The 23,188-nt window shown below is 36.4% G+C and overlaps 1 protein-coding gene across 3 annotated transcripts in view; it reads right to left on the reverse strand.

Moving 5' to 3' along the window:
* Positions 1 to 23,188, reverse strand: part of ZFPM2 (zinc finger protein, FOG family member 2) — a 465,108-nt gene that overhangs the window by 162,002 nt on the left and 279,918 nt on the right. Inside the window, exon 2 of one of the 3 annotated variants that reach the window (XM_057532394.1) lies at positions 7,739 to 7,806. The exons of the other annotated variants lie outside the window; for them this stretch is intronic. The gene's annotated coding sequence lies outside the window, so the exon portion shown is untranslated. The remainder of the gene's footprint in view (positions 1 to 7,738; positions 7,807 to 23,188) is intronic. 3 annotated transcript variants of the gene reach the window in all.

The raw sequence follows: 23,188 nt of genomic DNA on the forward strand, positions 1-23,188 counted from the left end.
GATTAGGACAGAAGTCAAGACAAAAACTCATTATGATCCAGTTTAAAGATGGTGCTAGTCATTAATGCTATTGACCAATTATTTCCAACTCTCCACTTTCCAGGTCTCTTTCAAAGTTAGGTATGGGAATATGACATCACTTCACCGATGAAATTGAATGAGAAGTAACTCGCGTCACTTTTACACAGAAGCTGTAAGACCAATGGACTCACCATCTTTCCTTGTGTTTGCTGAATTGACCATCAAGCATGGAAAGGAGGAAGACCTCCTAACTACAGTGGCCATGTAGCATGAGAAAGAAAGAGACTGTTTTAATGTAAAAAACTGTTACAATATTAGGGTTGCTTACAACCTCAGCAAAACCTAGCTCATCCTCACTTATACAAAGGTTTTCTTCATTTTCGTTGGTTTGTTTGTTTGTTTTTCTGTATTGAAATAACCCATGGGTTTGTACTTTATATCTAGGCAGTCTCGTTCAGTCATAAATCAGTCATAAATCAATTCAAGGTATATAACAGGAGCCTGAATTTCAGTTAAACTGGAATGTTTTAAAAAGAAATAGTGTGCACTTTTGAGGCTCCCTATTGTAAGTTTTAAAAAATCTGCACTCCTGGACACTGTTTGAACCCAGAGTTTCACGCTTAGACAGTCTACAACTAGACAAACTTGACAAGGACAAAATGGGTCAAAAGTGTCATTTCTTAGGAATAATTAGAATCATCTAATGTGGATAAAAGAGGTCAAACTAGCATCCACTTCTCACTAACCTCTGGAGTTACTGAAGCGACAAAGGAGGGAGCCTTCAGTAAATGTTTACACTCAAGCCAAAAGGTTGCTTGGGCTAAAAGCAGGCAGCCCAAAGGCAAAGAATAGAGGGTAGTTCCAACCCAAGGGGCTGGTGACATAATGCTGTCTTAGGGATTCCAAATCTTGCTGGAAATATTTGTTGAACATTTCCAAACTGAGGCTTACTTACAAAGAGCTAGAAGTCTTAGGAAAATCTGACCTATGAAAAGAGCCTGACATTACAGTCTTTAAAAAAAAAAAACCAAAAACACCCAGAAGTGGCATTTGATGGAAACATTCACCTCCACTGACTTTAGTTTGGAAACATAACAAAATTTCATGAGAGAATCTCAAGCCAGTGCCATGAGACGTACTTTGACACTGCTGAAAATTCTCCTGGTGTGTTGCTTCCATAACTTGGTAATAGGAAAAACGGGTTGGGCCTGTTTGACAAAATTCATAGCTGTTTTAACAATTCATAGCTGTTTCTATTCTCTCAGCTATAAAAACGTATTTGATATTAGGCATTGAAGAATTTCCAAATTACTGTAGACATTAGATTAATATAATTAGTACCAGAAAAACACATATATATATTCCTGGCCCTTAGCAATGAGATGCCACCACCACTGCCAATCTCTCCCAGCTGAATTATTCTCTACATCTAAATGGAAAAAAAAAAATGCTACTGTATGTGATTTGACCTTGTATTACCACAGGGAAAATTTTACAGAGTAAAAGTTTCAGTTAATGTATCCAAGCAGTTCTCCACACTGGAATTAAATTCAAATTCAATCTGACAATCGTGAAAACATTGTATCCCTGTCCTTTTAACTGTGTGAAGGCTCTAGTGGCAGTGAGCTTGAATTTAAAAACTCCCTTCACCAACAGCCTGTTCTATGGAGGCATAAGAATTTAATATTTTGGACTACCTGGAGTGGGGAGAAATGTCAAGTGATAATTTAAGGCCCTCCACAATTGTATTTTCAGTAATTCTGGGCATGGTATATAGCCTCAACATTACTGATTTGACTAGAGCTATAAAACTTTTAGTATGATGATTTCCACCTAATAAAACAGTGCTTTATACTAAATATCCTTTAAAAAGTTATTCAGGACACCGCATGAATGTTTGGGCTTGATGCTACCAAGGTAAAGAATTTTTTTTCTTTCAGAAAATAAGAGTATCACTTTAAACTACACAAACAGAATCGCTGTACTCCATGTAGTACCAAAGGGTTCAAGTTACTTGTGTGGTGATATAGAACAAGCTTCTCAGCTATAACACCTGAATATTCTTCATGACTAATTAATGCCAGACATCAGTCAATATGACTAAGTATGTCATGGGCTTCCATTAAAATCATATGCTTCCATTTAAAATAGAATAAAATGGCCACTGAGCTACATTGGGATGTCCCTTGAGTGAGAAATGCAGTCTTCCTTTTTTATTTCTTTGTCTGAAAACAAGGAGTGTGTGTGTGTGTGTGTGTGTGTGTGTGTGTGTGTGTGTGTGTGTTGTAGAAACAGATTTAAACAAGTAACTTTAAGAATTTCCAAACTCATACCAAGTATCTTATCTACATTTACTGTTTAAGAAACAACAAAACAACTTAGTAAAAGATTATCTAACTTGCATTGCTTGAAAAAAATGCTACACACAATTTTCAAACTCAAGCTCAAAGAAATTAAGAATACCTTCAATTAGAAAATATATGAAAAGTCTAAATGGGAAGGACATCAGTACTGTGCTATTATAAGAACCACTACACTATACCATTAGGCACAGAACAGATTTATGAATGGAAATCCCAGGAAGGTTTCATTAGAATTGTGTTTTTCTTGAGCACAGTTCTACAAAATATCATTTGAGGACAGCACAAGAGTGAAATTCCAGAGAACTTCAGCTAACAAATGTCTTCAAGTTCACTGTGGTATGTGGGATCTCAAACACGATAAGAGACTTTTCAAAAACAAAATGAGTGTGAAATAAAATGATAGAATTCTTGGCTACTATATCCATACTCCTTATGTCAAAGACAGTTTTATCTCTATGAACCAAAAATTTAAATAATCATTATCTCTGAGGTATATTTGCTTTTAGTTCTCAAAATGGTTGAAACACATTATCTTAACATGAGTCACTGCTTAAATGTAGAAATCTTAGTATAAGAAATAATGATCTTTTAGGAAAGGGAACACAAATAGTTCCACATATACAGGTCATTAAAACAATCTCTTAACTTCCAAATAAAAAATTCATTTCATGATATTTAGAACAAAATATAAAATCATTATTTAAGAGTACTCATACTAAAGATATAGATATTTCATTTTTCAAATGGGAAAAATCTTTACATGAGTAATAAACATCTCAGTTATCCAGATATTTATTATACTTTCATTTTCAAAAAAAGAATAGACTCATTTCTCTTTCCCTTTTGCCAACTTCACTCCCACAGTCTCATCTGTTCTCCACATACATTTGGCTCCAAAGAGGAACTACTCCCTCCAAGCTGGCAGCCATTAACTTCAACCTTTTATTTTATACGGCTCTGAAAGTCACAGAGTGTTTAAGGAGTGTTGTTTTGCTCCTGGCAGAATTTCTGGGCTTGCACTTAGTGCAATGTGCAGAAGAGTGTCAGCACTGAAACCTTGGGAAGGGAAAAGTAAATTGCTCTAGAGTAGCCCTCCTCACATGAGGCTGTCACAGAAACCTGGGCAGGGTTCAGGGATCTGGAAAGCCGTGGTCCCAGCTGGGTGACCTGGGGCCAATCACTTAACCTCTCCAGGTCTCATCTTCCTCTTCTGTAAGATGATCTCATATGTCCTTACAGCTTGACAATAATATCATTATAAGCCTTCCTACTACAGAATTTCTGTCAAGTCTAAACTCAAATCTCAAGTGTGGAGGAGACAATAAATATGAAAATTCAACACACTGGGTTTATACTTAACTTCAGGAAATGCTACTATTTTTATTGGGGAGGCAGTAAATGAAGCCATTCTAATTTATTTTATTTGGGTATTTTAATACCAAAGAAAATGGTGTGGACAGAGAAAGCGGTGTGGTCAAAATAAAAATGTTTGTATAAAGAATCTAGAGAGTATGCAATAGATATATAGACACATTCAACTATCAATGGTCTATTTACATTAAAAGGTGGTAAATTCTATTCAGTAGTCTCTTTTTGAGAATTACCCAAAGGCATTCTGTGGAAGAAAGAGAAAGCTCTATCCTGCACAAAGCCATCCTCAGATACTGAGATATGTGTGTTCCTCACGCTTTAATCCACAGCAATCTTCCAGCCACCTTTTAGACTGTCTCATTATTATTGTTTCAGCCAGTCTTAAGGCAAAAAAACAAAAAAAGGCATTCCTTATATTAAGAATATAGTAAAATTTAAAAAATATATATAAAGGTTTCTTTTATAATTACATGTTGCTTTCATGATATGCACCCTTATTTCCCTCTAGGACCATAAACTATTAAGAACTCACCTATGTTTTTAACTTAACATTATACCTGATATTCTGAGATTTGAAAGTGATGGAAAGGGTCTATGGTAAGACTGGGAGAATAAGAACGAGGAACATTTCCCCCTCCAAAGAGGAAAAAAAAAAGATGAAATTGTTGAACTATACACTAAGCGCTGTGATAAATATAGTACCCTTTGGGAAGGCAGATTTTTATGAGACAAGTTATTGAAAGTTGGGTGCAAAAAATTAAAAGCTTGGCAAACTAGTTGGCAGAAGTGTGAAGGTGCTACTGAGTCAAATCGAACAAAGCTTATCTAATCTGTGAGACTCTTTAATAACACAAATATTACAAACACTTAAGTATCTAAAGTAAGACTCTGACCATGAGATTGGATTTCAATATTTTTTTTTTTAACAAATCAACAGATGCAGAAGGACTGTACTACTTCCCCTCTTTCAGAGAATAAAAGTCAAGTGCTCACCACTAGGGGTTGGCCCTCCATTCTGGAATCAGCTGCCTTGCTTTCCATGGGGGACAAACAATGAGAAGAGAACTCCAACCAATGAAACAGATTCAGCTCTATATGCTCCCAATCCAGGGGACCTTTATTCAGTATGAAGTCAGTATGGGGCAACTAAAGGAGCACGCGATGAAGTCAGAACCAAATGAGATAAACCTTCATTAAGACTGCCCCTGGACACATTTCTCAAACCATGCTCTTTATAAAAGGAGTAGAAATGTGAATAAAAGCATAAATGTGCATGTTTTGAGAACAAACACCAGGATAAATTCTGCATTTAGTTGTGTGTGAATGATATTAAAGCTTGCAGCAAGTTGGCTTACATTGTTCAGATATGTTTTTTGCCACATAACTGATATAATGTTATGTATAAACTTATTCCAATTATTAATAACTGATCAGCATTAATAAAATCTCTCTCTGTACCATTTCTATTTTGAGAGACTTAGGTTATTCTGCTTTTAAAATAATCACTTTATACTTTATTAGAAATTAAGTATATTCATTACTCATTCAACAAACAGTTAATAAATATCTATTATTTATATAGAAAGCCCTAAGAATAAAGAGATAAAAAGATGAGTTTCACTTCCTCTAGATGCTCACAATGCCTCAATATTAAAAATATCTAAATGATATACACACAGATTATTTAAATCAATATTAATAATCAAGCTCATTATATTTTAAGTATATGCCTCATACATTTGGAAATTGCAATGCATATTTGATGGTCCATGACCAAACAAAAGCATAGCAATAGATGAGAAGTGGTTAATAGACACATATTAAGGGATCTTTATGAGAATTTAGGATTATACCTTAATTTTAAAGTTTAAAAACACTAAGGCTTTCTCCAATATGGATGGAAAGTCTATCAAATATGGCATATGTTTTTAAAAATTACATCTAAAACCTAATCATAAAGTCTTTTATATACATATTTAGGATTAAGCCATGCACTTCCATTTCTATCAAACATCAGTTCACTATACACACATTTAATTATTATTACTGCTAAAGTATATCATACACATATACTGAAAATATATATTGAAAAATATTTCAAAATTTGAAATATTTGGGGGAAGGTAGCCAAGATAAATTATCTATATACTATTTTAAGTGTTTACTCATTATCTTGCTTAATATGCTTGGTGAGTATTAAGTAAACCATCTCTTGATGGTTTAAAAACTTGTATTTTGGTGCCAGCTGATTGAGTTCAAATTGCATCTCCAACACCTAGTAGCTGTATGACCTTGGGCTAATTAACTCCTGTGTCTCAGTTTCTTCATCTCTAAAATAAGTATAATAAAAGTATTTATGTTATAGATTATTTTGAGGATGAAATGAGTTAATGTATGTAATGGGCTTAAGGAAGTACTGGTATGTTATTCTATGCAAGTGTTTGGCTAATGTTCCTAATACTGCTAAAGAAATGTATTTCCATAGAAATGCAGAATTCCCAGTAAAACAAGAATTTTGGCCGGGTGGAAAAGTGACACATTACCCTAATGTATGATTTGTAACATTTTGTTAGGCATTAACTATGTGCTAAAATTCTAGGTGTTAACAGTAATTTATAAATTAATTTTTCACAACAATTTTATGAGAAAGATATCATTATGACCATTTTGTATAAGCAAACTGAGACTCTAGAATGTTAAACAACTTTTTCAAATGCACATGGCTCAAAACTGCCTTAATCATAAACTGCCTTCTATTTTCCTCTTAGCAAATCTATAAGAAACTAAATTCTTTCCATGGTGTTAAAGCAATAAGAATCTTCTTAGGAATTGTGTTAAATATCAATTCTTCATATCCATGAAAGCTAGTTTAAATGATCTTCCATGAGTCAGTGGCTAGCAGTTTCTGTTTTACATTATGCATGATTCCTAGCTGCACTTTGTATAAACTAATTGCACGGTGCCTCATTAATAATCTTCAGAGTTTTTTGAGCTGTGAAATTTATAGCTTTGTAGTGAATTATTTCTCACATTTGCCCAGTTTGGGGTCTTGAAAGTCTAGTTGAGATACTAAATACCAATATCGGGCATCGAGTAGGTATAAGGGGAATAGAATTTAACATAGTCTAGTTAGGATATAAAAAATAGTGAAAAGCAGGTAATACTTTTCAATATTCTTAATTTTATGACTGCAGATATTTTTATACCTGTAGAAATGGTTACAGCTTAGAATGGATAAAAATTAGCCTCTATAAAAGTTTCCAATCGTAAGCAGAATTCATGATGAGATCCAAGAGGTCATTAGGCTAAAATTCACTCAATTCAGCACTGATTGGGCAAGAGCACATGAAGAACAGATGCTCTTGGTGTTCAACTGGTCAAGAGACATAGTAGGGCCTCATCACAGTACTTTATGGTGAGGCATCTGCATGCAATCTGGGCTGCAAGGTAGTACAGCTGTCCTTCATGCCTGGTAGGTCAATTCCACTCTTTAGAACCTCTGGATGCAGCGACTGAAGGAATCTAAACTGCCTTGTGAGGTCTTGGCTCACTGATGGAGGATTCTCCACTTAAAGAAATAGCTCAGTCTGGGTTCAGTTAGCACATTCCTCAGCTTAAATTGGTATTGTTCACAGGTAGAAGGGATCAAAACACAGAGCAGTTTTATCGGCCAGGAAAAGTTCAAGGTCAAACTGGGAAGTCAAAAAGAAGCCTCAGTGAAAAGCACTGGGTGGAAATATCATAGAGGTGGAAAAAGGGGCAGTCCTTTTGACCCAGTGGGTCTGAAACCAAAGAGTTCAGTTGTAATTCAAATATGATTTATGGCATACTCACGACAACGTTCTTCCACAATGTGATGAGAACGATGAGGAAAAGAAGCAGAAACTTCAGTTTGTATACTTATGAATTTAACAGAGAGGAAAGTTAACACAGTGTCTAAAAGCATGGACTCTAGAGTCGGATTGCTTAAATTTAAATCCAACCTTTGCTACTCATCTATGGTGTGATCTTGATCAAGTAGCTCCACTTCTCTGTGCATCAGTTTCCTTATCTGTGAAATGGGAATAATAATACCTCATGGGGCTGTTGTGAAGATGAAATAAATTAACACTTATAAATCACTTAGACTGATACTTGACAAATACTAATGGTGTTCATTTATAATTATTATGAACATGGATTCGAGAAAATGGGGAAAATTTAAGAAATAAATATCTGTGCCTATTTAATTTATGCTATCCAGACATCAACAGAATGATCACTGTAACACAGATATAAATGTGTAAGAGATTTTACTACTTTGATGAATCATTTTACTTTTTATCCACTTAATAGATTGGCTAGTGGGTAGATAACTTCACTACTTCTAGCGCAATGAAAAGATTTTAATGGCAACTTAATATTAGTGGAATAAAATCTTGCCTCACATGATGAAAAGCTCTACTTATTGGTTAAAATAAGTAAATAAAATAATTTATTCTGTTTAAATTATTCTAAATTTCCTACCTATAGCTTTTACTAGTACCCACGAGATCTAAAACTTTGCTTATAGGGCATTTGGGAAATGGTTTGAAAAAGTTCTGGAAATTGAGTTCCTAATTATGCCATTCCTCTGCCTTGGGCTCTAAACTGGGAATCCTGAGTTAGTCCATATGCTGGAACAAAGCCTTAAATTTAAATACCATAATCTGAAGTACTCATTTGATTTTTTAATATGTTGTCTCATTTGTCTTTTATAACCAAACCAACTGAACGCAAAGCAAAATCCCGCATGATTACAAAGACCATGACCTTTTCCTTAGTAGTTCCTATTTCATGCTAGTTGTATATATTTTTTAAAAAATGACCTGAGAATTCACCAAATGTAAGTTTTGTTCAAAGTCTGTAACTAAGTGGTTGGATTACCTTAGTCAAAATACATCACTTTCATGAGCCCCTTTCTTCATTTGTGAAGGGAAAGACCAGGTCTCCCAAACTCGTAGGGGACCTCTGGCTCTAGAATTTCATGTACTCTAAATAGAAGAAACTCATGAAACAGACTTGTCTAGTCTTGTCTAGACTTGTCAGCCTCTTAAAATCTATGCTCCCCTTTCTTGATGTTGAAACCACATTTATGGTCTCCTTTAATATTTAGACATTTAAACAAGCATGGGGACTATAATATGTCAAAGAAATGACACACTGGTGCCCCATCCTCTAGGAACAAAGATATAATCCCTTCAACGAAAACATATACTTTCATGTGTACTCTTGATGAAGTTCCTTTCCCATTACTTTGAGAATCAAAAAACAATGTCACTAATTCACACTGAAGTAGATTTTCCCTAATTCAACTCTGCAGAAGGAAAAAGCTAAACTAGAAACTCAAATGGAGTTTGCTCTGCCCCTTGACTCATGCAGAGCAAAAATGCCTTAATTTACTTCTCTGTCTTCCCTGTCTTTTGAGACTATACTCCTAGATAGCACAATAGCTTGAGTATATATTTCCATGGTGTGCTATTACTGACTAAACCAAGTTCTAGTTTCTGAAGACCAAGGCAAAAGAGTTTTTACCAAATAACATTTGTCACTATCCTTCACAGTGTTGTAAAAAGCATCCTGCTACCATAGTCACTCAATGAATACTTTACAATGTAAGATACACAGACCAGCTTCCTTTTGGCTAAAATCATACTATTCTACCACAGACAGAAGAAAGTTTGGTAGTTTTGCACTAGACCAGTTTAAGCTACACTAAAGTAAACTCAATGATAAGGTCAGTGGATGGTAAAATCTCAAGCACCAGAAATGATATTATGTCTTTACTTATTACATATAATACTAAATGTGGATTATAAATAAACTGGAGACTTTAAAAAATCCTTCCCATTTAATTACTGTGAATAGACTAAACATACAAAACCAAACCAAATTATCTTGTAGTTTTCCCATCTTAAAAGCAAAGATTTGGGGGGGGGGTGGGAAGGAGAAAGGGCAGAGAGTGAAACTAGTGATAAAAACGAAGGGTCCAGTGGGAGTGGTGCATATAGACTCCGCGTTCCAATAAGACTCAACAAACAGCTCTGATCAGAATCTAAGTGATGGGAAACAGCCTGTAGCTTCGAGATTAGCTGCTTCACACTATTTCTGAGTTAAGCCAGCACAAGCAACATCATGAATGCATAATTATAATTATGCATTTGAGTATGCATAATGATCTTAAAATCGGTAAACAAAGAAAAGGCATCAGAATTCCTCAGTTATTTTAGATATACTGTTACAGAAGACAAAATATGACTCAGATTTTAAAGAGGGGTGACTCTTATTGTAACTTAGTAGGATGAAATTTGCAAACTTGGGGAAGTTACTGATGAACCGGTATTTCTTCAAAAGTCCCTTTTAGGAAGTTACACATGAACAAGTTTAGTCAAAGAAATGCAATACAGTATTTCAAACACATGAAGCAAACACTCAGGAATGCTCATATTTAACATACCAAGGCTTAGAGACAAATAATAATAAGGTAATATCTTGGACTTCTGATATTGTCTTATAAAATAACATGTGTCCCTGGAATTGTTTGGAAAATATAATGAACTGTGATTGGCTAATATAAAACAGGTAAAAGAACTGAAAGATGCAGTGGAGAGAATTAACCACAAGTGGGGAATTTTTTTTTTAATTGTTAGATTCCCAAAATCTAACCACAAGAAGGTCTACCCTGAGTGTGTCCAGTTTTGATGTAAAATCATTTCCTTTCAGCTTCCAAAAAGGAAGATGGAACTCCACTTTTAGGGTAATATTCCTTCAGCTTTGAAAGGCAGTTATGGCATGTATTAGCCTCCTATTTTTCAGAAGGAATTATTTGATATTCTGGAACCCTAATCTTTTTCTCACGGTACTATTTTTACTGCTTTTCTCTGGATCTTGGCCAAGGTCTCCTCATTCCTCTTAAGAGAGCCTCAAACTGAATACTCCTATCTTAACAAGGGTGTCGATAAACCTGGAAGTTAATGGGTCCTATGAGGACCTAGTCCATGCATGGGGTTAGAGGCTAAGGATGCTTTGGAGAGTGTTTATTCTTCTTCAAAGAGATCAAAAAATGATGTCAAAAGCTATCTGGACCTCCTCTCACCTTTTACTTTCTTCTTGCCCTTCCTTCCCACCAAAATTCAGAGAAACTATTCAATATTCTTTATTGAATATTTATTCTTTATCTTTTCATTGATTTTTCTGAGTATCATGTTTATTATTTTCTTCACCTAAAATTTTTGTATCCTTAAATCCATCAGCTTTTGACCCAAACTGTTTTGACATTTACTCCAATAATAATTATTCATATTGTTTATAACCATCTTCTCCAGTGTTCTTTTGTTTCCCCACTCCTCCCCCATCTATCCCCCTCACTTTCCACTCCTTCCCTAACCACCTTCCCCCCATCTCTCTCTCCCCTTCCAATAGGGTTTACTTTGTCCAAATAGAAAATTTTGTAGCATGGTAACATCATTACTCACCTCAGTCATCATTTGCCTGTGTTGACAACTGAACAATCAGTTGAAAATCTCAACTTAAATCATATAATCTGCTATTTGGTCTGTACATTAATTTTTAGTACATATATGGTTTTGACTGCTGAAATCAACTTAATTCTACTTCAGTTAAACCAGCAGATACGTACTGATGACCTACAATGGATGGCAATCCTGTGTGCAGTGAAGATGACAAAGGAGCCATTATTTTGAAAATGTCTGCAAAGTGTTAAATTTTGAATTGTGGAGAGAAAAAGGATCAAGAATCAAGTGGGGTAGGCGGGCAAAAAACCTTCCCAAGGCAATGAGGGACTTGGCTGGAGAATTAGGAGAAGACAAATAACTGCAAAAGCGACTTAGATACTGAGGAAGGAGTTTTGAGATGGAGATGGAAGACAATTCTGTCAAATAAGTGGGTTATAATCCAAGCTTCACCCGTGAGTTTGGAAGAATGTTAGGAAAATGATCCTGTTTGAATTTTCCACTATTTAGCCCAGAAAAATGAACATTATCTTATTTTTTTTCAGCTTATTCGAACATCTGTCTTTTTGCCTATGTCCTGGTTCACATGCTAAATTGTTACAGACACACAAACAATTTAAATATGTAGTGACCCTGGAGAGAGAGAGAGAGAGAGAGAGAGCGCACACATAGGAGACAGGAAAGTTCACAGACTTTCTAATAAAAAGCCAAGTCTAAATATATTATTAGACATTTGAAAAATTCTTCCATACTCCAACAAAATATTTATAGTTTGTTTTCTCTCAACAATCTTATTTTATTTTTCAGTATTGGTTGGAATGACATTACTATGTTGGAAATGTTAGATGACTGTGCTAAAGACATTCCTTAATCAAACCGGGAAAACAATTAGTGTGAAATGATTAAACACAGGGAGTCCACGTTATAAATGGGCTATAACAGTTCATTAGAAAATTCACCATTGGGAACTCAAAATACATTTTTCACCTTCACCGGTGTTTCTCAAACCAGAGGCTGCAGTCCCTTTGGGGTCTCACTATTTATGGGCATTTTTTTTTCCAATTTGATGTTTGCATTTTGATCCTAACACAACAAACATGACAACAAATACACTTTTATCTTACATAATGGCAAACCATGTCTTTGTAGTAAAAAATACATTCGAAATACAGTAAGTAGACTATTTAAATTTATTTCACTTGGTGTTTTTCAAATAGCAGTCTGTAAATCCCTGGAAAACCTTGAACCCATTGAATTGTTTTTTTCTTCAAAAAGAATCTGTATCTTACTCAAACTGAGCAAAGAACTGGCATAGACCCAATACTGCAAATGGTAAAGTTTCAAGGTTAGATTACAAGAAAGTTATTTAGCTCTTAATCTAGCTATATATTAGGTATAAATTCCTGTGTCCAGGAATAAGGGTCATTTGTTAGAGGAAGGACAGAAAGGGAGGGACGATATTCCTTATCTTTCTCTGGCGACAGGAAAAATTTTAATAGGATTTGTCTTCTGCCTTCTCTCTTCTACGTTCCTGTCTCCCAGATTCTGAAATCATTCTCCCCTAATCCTTGGAGTTTTTTGAGCTGCATCAACTCCCCTAGAACAGGTCTTCACTTGAGGTACAGATGTCCTATCTCACAAATTGCCCCATGCACAAAAATGGCCATTCTTCTCTTTCACCATGAAACAAACACATCCACTAATTCTGTGGAGTCGCTCTCAGAAGGAAAGCAGTCTGACTGAATTAACTGACATTAAGGTATGAATGATTGCTACGCTACTGATATAATTATCAAGCTATTTCTGTTTTTCAAGACTTTTTTCCCCCTTTTTTCCAATCTGAGTAGGTACGGTCCAAGTTTGGGTTTGTTCGTTCATTTTGTTTTAAAATCTCTCCCGTGGCTCTCTTGGCTAAATATTTGATACTTGCAGAATGGCAAAGGTGGAACTTGGGGGTTTTTAAGTCAATATAATCAGCAAAAGTAAGTCAGAAGCTGTCTGTAAATAATGTATAACTTCGGTGGCCACCGAAGCCTGACATACTGACTTTTGAGATGCTTTGAGTAGGCTCAGTGGTTACCAAGTTACTACCACAGCACGGGAATGAACTGTGCTCCTAAGAGCTGTGTTCTTGTTTCAGAGAGTAATTTCTGAAACCGTCGAACTCTGGTAGCTCTTTGTATCACGGCCTCACTACATAGCGCTTGTCACTAATTGGCAGAGCTGCTCCAGACAGACCTGGTCTTGGGAAACAGACTGAATGCTTTTCTCTGCCCTTAGGAAATGTGTCTCTCCAGGTGAGGTTTGAGGCCATGTGCAAAGCCCAATGTCAAGTTTGTTTTCCTACTATTCGGCCGATGGAAGGACCTCAACATTTTAGTGTCACTAGTCCACTCTTTCAGATATTCTGAAAATAAGCACTTTTCAAGCAAGATTTTTTTTTTCAATTCCCGATTTAAGGGCCACATAGCACTTAATCCACGATATAAACAAATGCATCTCTGAGACCTTAATGCAATTTGGCATAAAAATGAGGCTGATGTCCAATTTCTCATCGTGTTGTTAGCTGGTTGTTATTTGCTGGATTCAGATTCTCTCTTAAAAGTGGGAAATAGAGACTCATTTACTAAACATTTAAGCAAAATATACTGACCTTCATTATTTTTAACTTTTCAAGGAGCCCTGTCTCCACTAGAGTTCCAAGATCAGTAATTTCCCAGAATCCTAGACCACCAGTGACATCATTTTTAATGTTTTGCTCTACTTTACAATATTATAAAAATGGATCTTATTCTGTTTTTAATCACAAGCCTTATCCAGCAATCAAGGCAGGTATATAATAAGCTAAGCTACTCTGTAAATCTAAACATTCCCTACAAATGGAAAAGATACAGCCTGGGCTCCCTGATTGTTACTAAGGCGACTATCTAAAATGAAAATCTGATTAACCCTTTTGCTGCCTGGAACTACCCATGTACCACGTTAGCTGACTTCCCTGCACTTATCTCTCCTTTTTCCCCCTCAAGAAATTCATAATTGCATTGCTCCAGAGTAGTTATGCTCTGGTTATCCTATCTGGGAGTACTGTGATGGGTGGTAGTCCCATCTGGACCGCTGAGGGGGGTGGCCGCCTCACCACCAGGAAACAGACAGTAAAACAGAGGGCACATGATTTTCTGCTTACTTAAGGCATCAGTTTGATGAAATCCTTGACAACATTAAAGGATTCCCATTCAGTAAACAGCAAAGTACTACTGTATTTTCCTTTCACTCAGGAAATAATTTGACAGTAAAAGCTGTATGTTTCACAAACATATTTTCCTCAACTATTTTTGAGTGACATTAGCAACTGTTAACATTTGCTAGGAAGAATAATATTTCAAAGCATTATGCAGAATTTTAGCCAAGAACAAATATCCATCAGGCACTCTCTATTCTCCTTGTACAGTTAAACAAAAAGGGAGTTCAACAGTGAGGGAGAGGGGGATAAGAACACATATTTCCAGGTAATTTTGACAATGGGAGGCTGTGCACTAGAAATTCATTAATAGTTAGATTTAGAAAACCAAGTCCTGTAACGAAATTACATTAAAATGTCTGGACCTTTCAAAGTTCATGATTAGCAGCCAAGGTCCTTTATAAACTCCCACTTCCCACTGCCTCCACACCACTCCCCCTCCAAACCTTTCTAGAAGGATGTCTTGCTAGTTTTCACCTAGTCTTTTGACTGGAGGCAAAATGGCCCATTTGTTATTCCCTACACATGGCTTGATTTCTCCCTTCGTCTTCTGGATAAGCCATTCGCTCCATCCTGAATTCCCTGCCTGCTCCTCTCGACCAATTCATACCCATCGCTTCCTGCAGACCTTGCTCAGCTGTCACTGCCCTGAGGAAGCATTTCCCAGCTAACCTCCCTCCCTCCCTCAGTTCACCCTTCTATGTCCCCTTGGAATATAACTGCATCGTACCATTTTGTACTTGTTGATACGTTGCTTGTAATTGCCTTTTTTTCCCATCGTGTCCCTGTCATTGCATTTGCTTTGATCTCATTTGTCTACATTTTTTTCCATGCGCCTCTGCTTGCTCTCTTCAACTAGTCTTATGATTTTTGGCATTTCAACCTCAGTATCAATGTCCTGCACACTGGAGAGTTCATCAATACTTTACAACTAATTAAAATAGATAATGTTCATAAATCACTTCAGCGCTTTTTAGTTTTAGTTCTTCACACTGAATTCTGTAAAGTAACAACTCCTCCATCGAATGGCTTTCAAATCTCAAATCTTCAGCTCATAGCCATATCCCCCATCTTCCTTTAAGCATATTTCTTCCTAGATACTATATATTCATATTTCTTCTTTCTTACTATTATGTCAAATTCAACATGTCTAAAATGAGATACAATATCTATAAAAACCCAACTTTCTATTACATTTACATATTTCTATTACAGTTACCAATTAAAAAAAAACTTTTCTATTTATCTAGCATTTCTAACCTCTAAATATGTTTAACTTTTGCATATGATATCGTATAGGAAGAACTCAAAAAATGATTCATTAATAAATTACACTTTTTGGTTGGGTATTCACACAGAGTATGCAGTACATCTTCCTCTTGGGAAATAATAACTGAAGTCAACACGATCAGAAGTGTAAAAGAACACGTAACATGCAACAATAACTGATAAAAAGAGATTTTAAGAATATTTAACTACATATTTAATAGCTATTAACTACACATAACTAAAAAGATGTTAAGAAACTCATTTAGAGGTTAGGATCAAAAGCACTAGAGCTGGCTATCAATTCAGGTATACAAGGGAGAGTGAATATGAAGGCTTGCTTAAATTAGGAAAGGTTTTGACCAGCAGAGTGGACTTGCAGTACCAATTACCTGGTGGAAACTGCTCAGCTTAGTGAGATGGTAAGATAGGCCATCTAGTACCACAAACAGGTGACTTTGTACAAATGCATTTAACTCTTTGGAGTTATACCTCTTGAATCTGTGAAAAAAAATGAACTAACAGTTCTCAAAGATCACTCCCTCTTGTAGCATTTTATGGATCTAAACAACTAATTAACTGGGGGATGCGAGATATTAATGTCTGAGAGTGAAAGCGAACGGAGTTGCTCTTCTGAGATATCAGGGTCCTTCTCTGTTCCCTTCCTATTTTCTCAGATCCTTCATTCATATGAGACAGAATTTATTACATTTTAAAGCACTTTCTCACCCAGAGGCGCATTTGCATTTCATCAGTCAATCAAGTCTTCAGTTTAAAGGGTAAGATTTTCATCATGAAATTTCAGGTCTCAACCAACTGGAGGAAGGGAGAATTGTAAGGAAGAAAGGGAGATGGCCACTTTCCCTCTAAAATCACACTTGCAAGCCAATCCTATAAATCTATAGAAAAAATTCTAAGGGATGGCTGAGGAGGAGAGAGGGCCAAATGGTATGAGGAGATCTGAGGGACCTATGCAGAAATCTTAAAGAGTGGAAAATTTTGTTAGATTTATTAGAAAGTTAGCATAGTCTTATGAAAAGAGTGCTTTACTCAATCCAGGGAGAGTATAGCTGAGGATAATTTGGAGGGGGTAAACGTCAAAGACAAGACTTATTTTCTCCTCTTCACCGCAAACCAACCAGCAAACAAAAGGTGGAAAGAACTGTAAGCAGGGTATCAGAAACAGTGCTTTCTCTAACTGGGTGTGTGATCAGCTAAGATGTTTCTCAAAGTTTCAATTTCCTTATTTAGAAAATAAGGCTTGGTCTAGGTTTCTTCAAGCTGTCCTGTCTTATTCTGTGATTTGGTAACATGAAGCCCAAATGGGAATACTACCAAAAGATGACATGTAATTTTCCAAAAGGAGAGAGAATACGGCCTGTTATAGTTTATTATTAACATAATGACAGTAATAATTAGTGTTTACTGAGTGCTTACTCTATGCCAGCCTTCATGCTTTGTACTTCACACAATAATTCACAAAACATGTACTTATGTCATATTAATAGCTCCAGTCACAAGATCAGTCAAACGGGGCACAGACAAAGGTAAAGTAATTGGCCCAGAGCCACAAGCTCAACAGTGATAGAGTCCAGATTTATGACCAGACATTTTGACTCCAGTGCTGAGCTCTCCATCACCATACTATACCAATCCAAATTAAAATAAGATCTGAAAAATCAAAACATATATATATATATATATATATATATATATATATATATATATAAAGAATAATGAATAAAACACATGACCAAGACTAGAAAAAATGTTTCATGGAAATTAATGTAATAAAATATGTCCTCTTTTGGGATACAGATATAATATTTAAAAGCAGACATGAAAAACAAAGATAAATATGTTTCATCTCTGTCTTCACATGCACCCACACACGTCAACCAACTTTATTTTTTGTTGTCTTTGGTTTACTTATTTAGATATAAATAACAAATATGTAAGAGGAAAAACAAGAAGCTTAATGGGAGAAAGGGACTTCCCTGGTGGCACAGTGATTAAGAATCCGCCTGCCAATGCAGGGGGCACGGGTTCAAGCCCTAGTCCGGGAAGATCCCACATGCTGCGGAGCAACTAAGCCCGTGCACAACTACTGAGCCTGCACTCTACAGCCCATGAGCCACAACTACTGAAGTCCATGTGCCTAGAGCCCAGGCTCCACAACAAGAGAAGGCACTGCAACGAGAAACCCACGCACCGCAACAAAGAGTAGCCCCTGCTCGCCACAACTAGAGAAAGCCTGCGTGCAGCAATGAAGACCCAATGCAGCCAAAAATAAATAAAAATAAATAAATAAATAAATAAATTTATTAAAAATTTTAAAAAAAGAAGCTTAATGGGAGAAAGAGAAAATGAAATTGTACTTAGAAAAATGGTTAGCGTTTAAAACTAAAGGGCCAAGTCACCTAACACACAAGGTGATTTGAGAAAATGTCATGCTTTGTTGCACACTCTAAGAATCATGATTCAGAGCAACACGAGCCGCAAGAGGACCAAGGAAGTGCTCATATGCAAAATAAAACCGTGAATCGAGAACTGTTCTAGGCAGCCAAAAAATATGCCTGAAAAACACTTGAGTTATACCAATTTCATTTATATATTTTTGAAGATGGAGGGCATTAGACAAAGATAAATGTAGTGTGGCACTGGACAAGTCTCAACAAATCAATATAATTTTCTTAACCCATTTTCTCATATAAGAGTGAGAAACCATTCAGGCTGATATGACAAATCTTTACTCTCGTCAGATTAAAAAACTATTTCACATGAAATACTCGAGAAACCTTAAAAGCTACTAAAATTATACCTTCTCCAAATCAACACAGAAATTAATTACAAAGGATTTTCAAAGAATAGTTGCTTATGGCACAATGGCAGCATTTAGGAATACACAACTGTCAGTCCTCTGGGGTTATTTATCAATTATATTAATGACACGATGAAACCAGAGATCACTTGCTAATTTAGTTTGCTGGGAGCATTAACTTGGAAGGAATTACTGTCTTCAGATCCAAGTCATATTTACTAAGTACCTACTCTATTTCAAATATCACATAAGGTAAACAAGTGTATCATTTTCTCTTTATGGAAAATACCTTGAGGTAATTATTAACTACATTTCTTTGGTAATGAAACTGAGTTCAGAAATGTATTGACTCATCTATGGTTAACAACTGAAAGAGTGGTCAATCAGGATTTGAACCTGGGTCCAACTTTTTCACTATCTTAGCTGTTTTGTGGTGGCATTAATATCTTAAAAAGCCAAACAGAGACTGTGACTATTGTTAATGTTTTAAGCCAAATGACTATGCAAACTACATCTTTACACAGGAGTTACTTCAAAGTAATTTATACGAGAATGCAAAAGGGAATGAATATGAACATTTATTTTACTCTCCAAGCACTATGCTAAAATCTTTTAAAAATGTTATTTCAGGGCTTCCTTGGTGGCGCAGTGGTTGAGAATCTGCCTGCCAATGCAGGCGACACGGGTTCGAGCCCTGGTCTGGGAAGATCCCACATGCCGCGGAGCAACTGGGCCCGTGAGCCACAACTACTGAGCCTGCGCATCTGGAGCCTGTGCTCCGCAACAAGAGAGGCCGCGATAGTGAGAGGCCCGCGCACCGCGATGAAGAGTGGCCCCCGCTTGCCACAACTAGAGAAAGCCCTCGCACAGAAACGAAGACCCAACACAGCCAAAAATGAATAAATAAAAATTAAGTGAAACTCTTAAAAAAAAAAAAATGTTATTTCATTCATTCATACATTCAACAAATATTTATTTGGTGTGTTCTAGGTCCTGGTGAAATACCAAAGATAATCTGTTTTCATGGAACTCACGATCTTGTTAGGGACAAAAAAGAATAAACGCATCAAGGGTAAATAAGTGTAATTTTAGGTATAGCAGAGATACAGAGACAATGACAAAACTTTGTTTGCTTTGTTCTGTTTTGTTTTTTAAGTAGTTAGTCTAGAAAGGCCCTGCCTCAGAGAGGGTGTCTGAGCATGTCCCTGAATGAAATCAAGGAGTGAGTTGTGTGAAGATCTGGAGGTGGAATGTTCCAGGCAGAGGGAAGAGCAACTGCAGACACATCAAGGTGGGAATCTGGTATATTCTATAACAGCAAGGAGACCAATGTGGTAGCAGTGAAGTCACCAAGGCAGAGAGTGGAAGGAGAAGGGCTAGGAAAAGGCCAGATCGTGTGAGGGATTTGCAGACAATGGTAAAAGGTTCAGATTTTCCTCCAAGGTGGATGGTTTGGGCAAAACCATACTGTGATTTACATGTTAAAATACCATTCTGGCTACCACGTGAAGAACAGTCCTAGGGGACATGAATGAATAGAAGGAAATGAGTTAGGAGGCTGTTGATGACATCTGGTGAGAGGTGATGGTGGCCTGAACCAGGATGATAACTGTGGAGGTGGTGAGAAGTGATCAGATTTCATGGGTGAATTTGGAAAGTCAGTAAAGACAGAAGAATCAAGGACAACTCCAAGGTTTGGGGTCTGAACAACTGAGTGAACAGTGGTGACATTTATCAAGACACGGAAGACTCAGAGAAGAGTTTGGAGTTCTGATCTCTACACCTTTATTGTCAAGTAGAGATGTCAAGTAGGCAATTAAAAATATGAGTTTGGAGCTCAGAGGAGAGATTGGGCTTGAGGTTTAAATTTGGCAATTTGCCTATCAGTTAATTGACAGCAGTTAAAACCATGGGGTATAAAGTCGTCTAAAGAAAAGAATAGAACACCAAGATCGAGTCCTGGTATTTACCAACATTTAGAAGTTGAATTCTCAGCCAAGGAAACTGAGAAGGTGTATCCAGTAAGGTGGGAGAAAAGAATAGAGCATCCTGTCATGGAAACCAAGTGGCAAAAGTGCTTCAGGTAGGAGGGAGTGATGGACTAAGTAAATGAGGCTCACTTAAGCCTCTCAATCAAGCAGATATGAATTGGACTGGTACCCACTTTTATTTTTTCAAACAGATGAGGAAAATGAAGTTAAGAGAGGTCAATTAACTGTACAAAATACCACAGTACTAATGAGTGTTAGTTAGGACTCATACCAGCATGTTCTGATTTGAAAAATCATAATTTCCACATTTTCAGAGTGTATGGATATTTAAATATAGAGATGAGAGCTATTACGGAATCACAGTGAGTGAAAATTTGGGTAAGACTAATCATATTCATCTATTAGAGAAAGAAAACAACCAACAATTAACAGTCATGTTTTGTGGGGAGAAACATATTAATTCCCAAAAATGCTTGTCCTTACCACAATTTCCCTGTATTGTTAATTTTGCAGAACCACTTGCCACTGTACATTAATAACCTTGATATACATTTTATTCTGTCCTCAGACTAAATCAATTGTTAGGTTATAAAGATGTACACTCTTAATAACTCAGTGACAAAACATTTGAGCATCCTGTATGCTGTAAGCAAGAACCTGTGTAATTCCAGATTTGTATGACATGACTGTAAAATGCTCTATGCCAAGTCTTTTATTTTGTGTGATGTAACCAAAGCTGAAGCACCTTTTGGTATGAAATCCCTTTGCTATTGCCTAACACCACAAAATTTCTGGCAGCAAAGAGCTGCCATTTGGAGAGAGGATGCGTACTACGCTATAACGCAAGAATCATGAAATGAATCACAGTGATTCTCTGTGCATCCCAGGCCATTTATAAGTCTACCAAACAAAGTTTAGTTTGTTGCCTAGACTAAAATAAAGTGTATTGAAAATAATTTCCCAGTAAACTTCTCAGAATAAATTCCTCACCTGGGGAGGATATAATATAAAATGTGACTTCATTTTAAAAGTTTCTAGACTGTGAGCTTCAGGCAAACAACAACAATGGTAATGAGAAAGCTGTGGACGTCTCTATACTTGCGTGGTTCCAATGTGTCACCTACCTGTCAAATAATTTTCTTTATCAAAATTTAGCCTAAGGTATGCTACATCAAATATTCATACGAATGGCACACAAGTGGCAAGTCTGTGGTCAAAATTAACAGAAGAAGGTAAAATCTGTCCCAGGCAAACAAATACATAATATATACACACATATTTATGTTCAAATGCACACATATATGTCATACACATGAGCCATTTAATGTACCAATTCATTATTAAGAATACACAATTGATATAAACCCATTATCAGAATGTAGACTAGATAAAAGTTAATTTTGGAATCTTGAAATTCATCTGGACCAGGTTCAATTTAGCACAAGCTTCTCTTTAGAGTATGTCAGGTAGGAAATATAAGCAGTAGCAACGAATTGTGTTAGGCATTGTTTACCCAAAGTTGAATATTTCTAGTAATTAGACAAAGAGACAAACTCACTATTTAAAAGGCAGCACATCTCCCACTTATACTGACCAAAATCTACCTTCTTATAGTTTGCATTCACAGAATAAAATCAATAATTTTTCTGCATGAGAGGCCTTCTGAAGGCAGACTATGTTTTCTCCAATTGTAATGGACCCTTATGAAATTGCCCAGAATCTCTACTTTTTTGAAAACGACTTCTCCTCTACCTTCTGGCCCTGGTCCAGAGATGGTCACATATACTAGGACAATAAGTCTCTCTGTAGGGTTTTTGATGATAAACTCAAAGAGTCCAGGATGGATATCACTGGTGGGTGCAACTATGAGCTGTAAAGATCAGAGGCTTCTCCCCATTGAAGGAGCAGCTGGAAGGGAGAGGAAGGAGAATGGGGCTGACCAGGAGAAACCAGAAGCCATAACAAATGTTGAAGGTGTCTTGATGGGTAGTGAATCTTTGTTACTAATATTTATATCTTGAGGCCCCGTGAATCCCTCCCCTAGGTTTCCAGAAGACATCATTAATCATTAGAGAAATGCAAATCAAAACTACAATGAGATATCATCTCACACCGGTCAGAATGGCCATCATCAAAAAATCTAGAAACAATAAATGCTGGAGAGGGTGTGGAGAAAAGGGAACCCTCTTGCACTGTTGGTGGGAATGTAAATTGATACAGCCACTATGGAGAACAGTATGGAGGTTCCTTAAAAAACTAAAAATAGAAGTACCATACGACCCAGCAATCCCACTACTGGGCATATACCCTGAGAAAACCATAATTCAAAAAGAGTCATATACCAAAATGTTCATTGCAGCTCTATTTACAATAGCCAGGACATGGAAGCAACCTAGGTGTCCATCATCGGATGAATGGATAAAGAAGATGTGGCACATATATACAATGGAATATTACTCAGCCATAAAAAGAAACGAAATTGAGTTATTTGTAGTGAGGTGGATGGAGTTAGAGTCTGTTATACAGAGTGAAGTAGGTCAGAAAGAGAAAAACAAATACAGTATGCTAACACATATATATGGAATCTAAGGGAAAAAAAAAAAAGGTCATGAAGAACCTAGTGGTAA

This window comes from Balaenoptera acutorostrata, chromosome 17 (genome assembly GCF_949987535.1).
Source record: "Balaenoptera acutorostrata chromosome 17, mBalAcu1.1, whole genome shotgun sequence".
Classification (NCBI taxonomy): domain Eukaryota; kingdom Metazoa; phylum Chordata; class Mammalia; order Artiodactyla; family Balaenopteridae; genus Balaenoptera; species Balaenoptera acutorostrata.